The sequence below is a fragment of the Myotis yumanensis genome, unplaced genomic scaffold (assembly GCF_028538775.1).
Source record: "Myotis yumanensis isolate MYYU_CA2020_CCGP unplaced genomic scaffold, mMyoYum1.0.hap1 SCAF_4, whole genome shotgun sequence".
Taxonomy (NCBI): Eukaryota; Metazoa; Chordata; class Mammalia; order Chiroptera; family Vespertilionidae; genus Myotis; species Myotis yumanensis.
Genome location: NW_027223755.1, coordinates 58,405,659 through 58,412,789, shown reverse-complemented (window position 1 = coordinate 58,412,789; position 7,131 = coordinate 58,405,659).

Genomic DNA, 7,131 nt, shown 5'->3' with positions numbered 1-7,131 from the left:
TACCATATGAGACAATGTAGTCCCATTTGTTTATTTTCTCTTTAGTTTCCATGCCCTAGGAGAAATATCAGTGAAGAAATTGCTTCGGCATATGTCTGAGATTTTGCTGCCTGTGGATTCCTCTAGTATTTTTATGGTTTCCTGTCTTATGTTTCAGTCCTTTATCCATTTTGAGTTTATTTTTGTGTATCGTGTAAGTTGGTGGTCTAGTTTCATCTTTTTGCATGTATCTGTCCAATTTTCCCAACACCATTTATTGAAGAGGCTATCTTGACTCCATTGTATGTTCATGCCTCCTTTGTTGAATATTAATTGAGCATAGTGGTTTGGGTCAATTTCTAGGTTCTCTATTCTATTCCATTGATCTATAAGCCTGTTGTTGTGCCAGTACCAGGCTGTTTTGAGAACAGTGGCTTTGTAATACAGCTTGATATCTGGTATTGAGATCCCACCTACTTTGTTCTTCTTTCTCAGGATTGCTGCAGCTATTCAGGGTCTTTTTTTATTCCAGATGAATTTTTGGAAGGTTTGTTCTAGGTCTGTGAAATATGCCATTGGTATTTTAATGGGGAGTGCATTGAATCTATAGATTGTTTTGGGTAGTATGGACATCTTGATGATGTTGATTCTACCAATCCATGAACACCGTATGTTCTTCCCCATATGAGACAATGAAAGCATTAGTAGTCTACCATTCTTCATGACCACAAAGATGGACTGTTATTTTATGCACAACAAAATAAGAAAACACAGCCAATTAAACTGATTCACCACCTGATGGAAGATGCATTCTGATTTGATACATGTTAAAATGTGACAAAATGTGTCTTACAACAAATAAAATACTCAAAATAGTGGTTTCATTGGATTACATGACACAGAAATGGCCCACGAAGTTCTTTTCTTTTCCATTAACAGTATGATTATTACAAAGTTCCACCTTGAGGTGGGAAAATCTGGCTCTGTTAAAATTGAAAGAAATACCCCAAGTGATTTAGTGCTTGCAACGAGTAAATGTATGCACATTTCCACTTTAAGTTATATTTAGCGGTTTCCTTTATTCCAGTACTCTGGATACTAAAAGTAAAAATACTAGTCCTGCTAAGACTGCATCTTTTGAAGATGAACCTATTATTTTGTACCTTCCAGTGATAAAATGACAGTGCAATCATCTATAGCATGAATTAGATACCTAAAGGGCACTGAAGTAATTAAGTCTACATTATTTAACTGGAGCTTCCAGATCTCTGAGTTGACAGTTACTTCACAGCCAGGATGGATAGAAATAGAAGAGAAACACAATTTTCTTTAAATTAAAAAAAAAAAAAAAAGGCAAACAGGCTGCATCTTGACTGTCCTTATCTGCATTCTATGTTTATCGTCTCAGGAGCAATTCTTCCAGCATGCAGCCCAAGCCCTTGTGTTTTCATTATTTTCTGCCAGCAATCTCTCTCTTTCCTGGGAGAGAGATCTAAAGTTTAAAAAGAGATAAAAATCTATTTTCTTCCAGCTGTGTTTTTGCTTTTTGTTTTTTTCAGATGTTTCAATATTCAATTAGAAAAGGGCAAAAGCTGCAGACCACCTTACAGGAACACAGTTATCACTGTTATATTATTCTGATCCCCCCCCCCTCCCATAATGGTGTTTTTCAACTTGGATTTTGAAATTTTATATTGCTCAATGAGGCTAAGAAATAATATGCTTCTGAATTCCAGAAAAACTTGGAACAAAAAAAGAAAAAGAAAAAGAAGATTCTCAGAGCTCTGCACTGTGGAGGGCTCCCCTGTGTTCAGGAATACGTTTCTTCAAATTCTTCTTGTCAGAGAGTACAGTTTAAGAACTAACACAGTAGAAACTCCTGTCTTCTATGTCACCTGTCTGGTTTCTAGGCTGTGGGTGGCAACTCTGGTTGAGAGAACCGGTAACCAAATGTGCAGGAAGCAAGAGTTTTAAAAGATGTCCAAGACATTCAGGCCTCAAATAAGTGAGTTGGGGTTAGGGCTCTGTCCAGTTGGTTATTTGTAATGCAAACAGGGTATCTGATGAGCTGAGTATATCACAGTGCAGGCTGAGAAGAAAACTGCAATATGGTAATCAGACAGATACCTAGAGGCTCATCTCAGGGACCGCCCGCTTACAGAAGCAAGATCTATTCCAAAACCCCACTTGTGGGAAGCAGAAACACCCTGTTAAATGTTGAATATATTTAACAGCATGAGTTAGCAGAAGTGTACAGTAGCAGGCTTAGCCAGTATTATCCCAGGAACTAGGTGGTTTGAAACTGTCTGCAGCCCTCAGTGAAAGCTGCTGAGCAAGATCTAGAAAGGCCAGCCTGGCATCTGGCAGGAATTTGTTCCTAGACCTCTCCACACCCACAACTATATTGTTTTTGGCCTTGGTCTTTTTTTGTCTCCTCATTCTTGGTTCTTGGCCACCACTCTATAAGTCGAAATGTATGCATATTTTAATTTGAGAGTCTTGACTGTATCTATACACACACTTGAGTAGGCTATCCTTATATAGTTATCCATCATCTCATTCCCAGCTATTACCCCATAATTATATTAACCCAACTCTCAGCATGAATATAACTAAATAGTGTAACCACTGAACTGATACAAATTAGCAAATAAGAATGAATTAGGGCAAGGCCTTGCTTTAAAATGTCATAATAGATATTTTCTTATTAAGTAGTAGGAGAAGAATGGAAAATCTGGAGATAAAAATAGTGGACTAAATATTTCCATGAGTCATTGGCATACCTCTAAAAATGACATCATAATGAGTTTTGGGCTCTAGAAATGCGTATCTATTTAGCAAATGCTGGAAAACATCAGAAGCTCTAAGGATGAGGTCAGCTTGGTAAGTATGTCATTCCTGCTCCATGTCATCTGTTGATGATTGGATATGTTTAACAGGGTGAGTTTACAAGAAGAATACTTACTAGTTTTAGCCTGTAGTTCATTAACAGCTATTCCTAAAAGGAGAGCAAGGTGTTTCTAAAATCCTATTCAGGAGCAATTGTGTTGATTAACTCATGAAGAGAGAGGAGTGGGGAGGAAGTTGCAAAAGAGAAAGATGTGAGGGGGGATGTTTTGGTGGGCTTAGGGAAATAGCAGAGATTGCACCCAGGTAGCTGGCAGGGCCCTGAAGAATGGTTGAGTAGCCACCTTAACCCCCCAGAGAAGCTGCAAACTAGGCCGAAACCGACAACCTCATGTGCAAGTAGGGCAGCTCAAGAAGCAAACACTGGCCATGGAGACTTAGACAGTGAGGGTATCCACAATGACCAGTGGAGAGCAAAGTTGAGAATATCCTCTGTCCTCTTTGGGACTGATTCGAGCCCTCATGCTTTAGCATGACCCTGAAGGAAAGGGAGGCACATTAATGACTGAGATTGACTTTCTAGATATACCTGAAGAACGGAGCCTTTCTAGTCAGGTATAATTTGTTTTTGAAAAAATGAAATACTGGGAATTTTTTTCCACCCAAATTTTGAGGATGGTAAAATTTATACCCACAGCTCACATTACAGACTAAGAATACTGTTCAACTGTGTGTATGCATAAAGAAAGAAGGATACTATAAAACCTCCTAATAGATAGTGGGAAATGGTTTAGAGCAAAAGAACTAGGAAATGTAGGGGAATGGCTCCTCCATGATGTACAGCAACTTTCCACAGGGGCAAAAGCTTGAACCTGGGCTCCTCTGAGTCATGGCCTGGTGATCCTCCCAGAAAATGGGCAAACAGGAGATTTGAGGTACAACCTTGGGCCATTTCCCATCACCCTTTCATCTCCCCTGGGAGGCTGTCATGAAACAGCTTCTCATCACCTATGATAAGATATAACGATTTCTGCTCCATGCCCTTCAGGGTACAGTGGCAGATTGTAAAACTATTTAGGTGTAGCACAGCATGGCTGCTCAGCAATAGGGTGTCCCACCAGGAACACTGCAGTTATTCAGCCCCTTTGCTTTTGGTCGAAACCCTTTAGGTGTGTTGGAATAAGACCTGGCAGCTGGCATCTTCAGTTACTTTTCCTTTTGCAGTCTATGTAAGTAATAAACTCTGTAAATCTTTTCTTTACTTTGGTTATTGATCCTCACCCAAGGATATTTTTTCCATTGACTTTTTAGAGAGAATGGAAGGAATTGAGGGAAGAGAGAAAGAGAGAGAGAGAGAGAGAGAGAGAGAGAGAGAGAGGTCAATGTGAGAGAGACACATCGATTGGTTGCCTCTTGTACTCACCCCAACCAGGGTTGGGGATCAAACCTGCAACTCAGATACATGCCTTTGACTGGGAATCGAACCCTCGACCATTTGGTGCACAGGCCAATGCAGTAACCACTGAGAAACACTAGCCAGGCTAAGTCTCTAAGTCTAAAAGTGGCATATTGTTCTTTGCCTGCCAAATCAGTCAGGGTTTGGTCTTGGCCTTTCCTTGTCTTCTGTGCTTGACAGAAGAGGGTGGGGGGAGGTAGAAAGAACTATCAAAGTCCAGGAATAAAAGCAAAGAAAGCTATCTATGAAATTCATTTTGTAATAAACTTATCGGCAGTTAGAAAAAATGCAGTAAAAGTAATAGTCCTTGTTTTTAACTCCCCCTTTGTCTACACTTCCAATATGTGAGCCATCTCTCACTAAGTGAACTCTATCGTGTGATCCTCTCAAGTTGGCTGATGGGGACAGCTGTACCTGAGCATAGGAGTGGCTGCCACACCTGGGACCACAGCTTAGGGTGCCCGTCCGCATGGAGGCACACCGAGTCATCTCCTGACTCTTAATTTTTTTAATTATTGGGGTTTTTTTTCTGTTTTAATGTTCCATGTAATGAGATAACAGTAAATGTTATTAAAAGTAGAATTCCTTTTGTTTTCTTGTTCCTATATTCTAATTGACACAATTAGAAGGTTGGGATAAGGAAAACTTGAAGCCAGGACAGAGTTTCTAAAACTGTGCTTCCTCCTTGCACACATAATCAAGAGTCAAATTTCAAGAAAATGCCTTGGATTTGTTTTTACTATTCTCTTTGAAGAAAAAAAATAAACCGTATAGGAGGCACAATCACAATGAAAGGATAGGGCTACAATTGGCATGCTATTAGTATTTATTAAACACGTATTATGTACCAGACCTGTGCTATGTGCTTTACCAAACAGGAAAACGAACAGTTTATTTCATCCTTATAACCATCTTGTGAGATAGTTGTTAGTGAGAGTCTCCCACCATGTTCTTCCTCAGCTCATTGGGGGTAATTTTACCTTCAGGACACAATTGGCAGTGTCTGGAGACATTTTTTATTATCACAACTGAAATAATGTTGCTGGCACCCATTGTGCAAAGGCCAGGGATACTGATAAGCATGTTACAATGCACAAGACATTTCCCCACAGCAAAGACTTATATGGGCCCAATTGTCAATAGTTCCAGTACTAAGAAACTCTGAGTTGGACTAATGACACCATGAATGTGGGGAATACCAAGTCTCCACTGATTTTGCCAATCCAGACTGCTGGGAGTGTAAGGAGTGTAAGGAAAAGTTACACTCAGAACAATTATTTAATGTTTCTGCTACTGAACATGTAAGTATAGCTTTAGTGATCACAAATAGAAAATTTGCAAAAATTCCTTAGAAAAAAATAGGTTTTTATAAGAATATCCCAACATCTCCCATGTTTATAGTAAAAACTGATTACAGGAAGTAGATTCTATAAATTTTATCTTCTGTGCTCATATCAACTACATGCAAGTTATTTATTGAATGTACATGATGTACAGAGCCCTGGAGAAAGTTGGCTGAAACCATGAAACATTTTAACTTTCAAAAGAAAGGGAAAATATGTCCCTGCCACCAAGGAGCTCATTGCCTCACTGTGCTATACAGTGTTCTCTCCTTTGATGTACTGCTGTGAAAAAAAAAAAAAAAAAGCTAAATTTCTGCCAAATGACATTCACTGAAAGGTGGTGTCTGGGCTCTCACTTAATTAGATGAGGATGGTGATAAACTCTAAAGCAACATGACTAGATCATAAACTTTACTAAAGATTTGACTTAACAAACCACCTAACTCCATTTTGTCTCTAATTTTGAATATTTTGTAACACTATAAAAATAATTTGTTAAGCTACTTGAAAAAAAGTTAAGGAAGAGGGCTCACTTTTCTTGGCATATTGGTCTCCTCAATTTGGACAGATTATATGATTCATCATGTTAATTCTGAGAAAGAAAGCTACCATTTGAACCTCAAGCCAAGCATCTAATTTGTTTCTGAACTGCAGTCCAGCATTAAAAATTATATAGTGCTAGGCATCATGTTTGATTTTAGTTCTGGGCCAAGATATTTAGTGAAATCTTAGAGATGAAGGAAGATCAGAATTGCTTCATGCATACCAGAAACTAGAGATGTAATAACTTATTACAGAAATATTATTGCTTTAATTTTTCTTTCATATAGATACCACTATACACAAATTACGTACACATTAAACAAAGATTTAAACAAATATTTAGCCATTATGAACAAATATTTGCTAAGAGGATTACCATATTGCTAAATCTGTTAAACAATCCAGCTAACTAAATGAGTAATTTTTCAGAATATTTACAGATGTCAAGGCTAGTATATAACACATGCAGTACAGTACATTAATTTTCTGAAGGGTCTCCATAGGTCAATGGAATAATAAACCCGAGTTGTTCATTATAAAGATGAAATGCTGATGCGATTTTCTTGTTACTCTAAATCATATGACTTCTACCGTGAAAATACTGAGTGATTTATACTTCAAAGATAAATTATCAAACATAGATTATGCTTCCTAGTGTTGGTAAATGTGAAACAACAATAAGGCAATGGTCAGAAAACCGTATTTTTCTACTCATGCTATTTCATGGACATGAAAATAAACCTTAGGGCTTAAAGAGAAATTTAGACAGCTTTAGAGCATTTATATCTCTTCCTCTTTTTTCCTGATCCAGTTTATTTGATTTTCCTGAGAGGCTCTTGATGAGCTATTCTGACAGCCTTTGCTGTAGAGAGCCTTTTGTGTTCTTGATCTAGTGACATGGAAAGTAGGCGAATATAAAGGATATGGTGAGGGGGAGAGGAAATGCCATTCACTCAAGAAAAT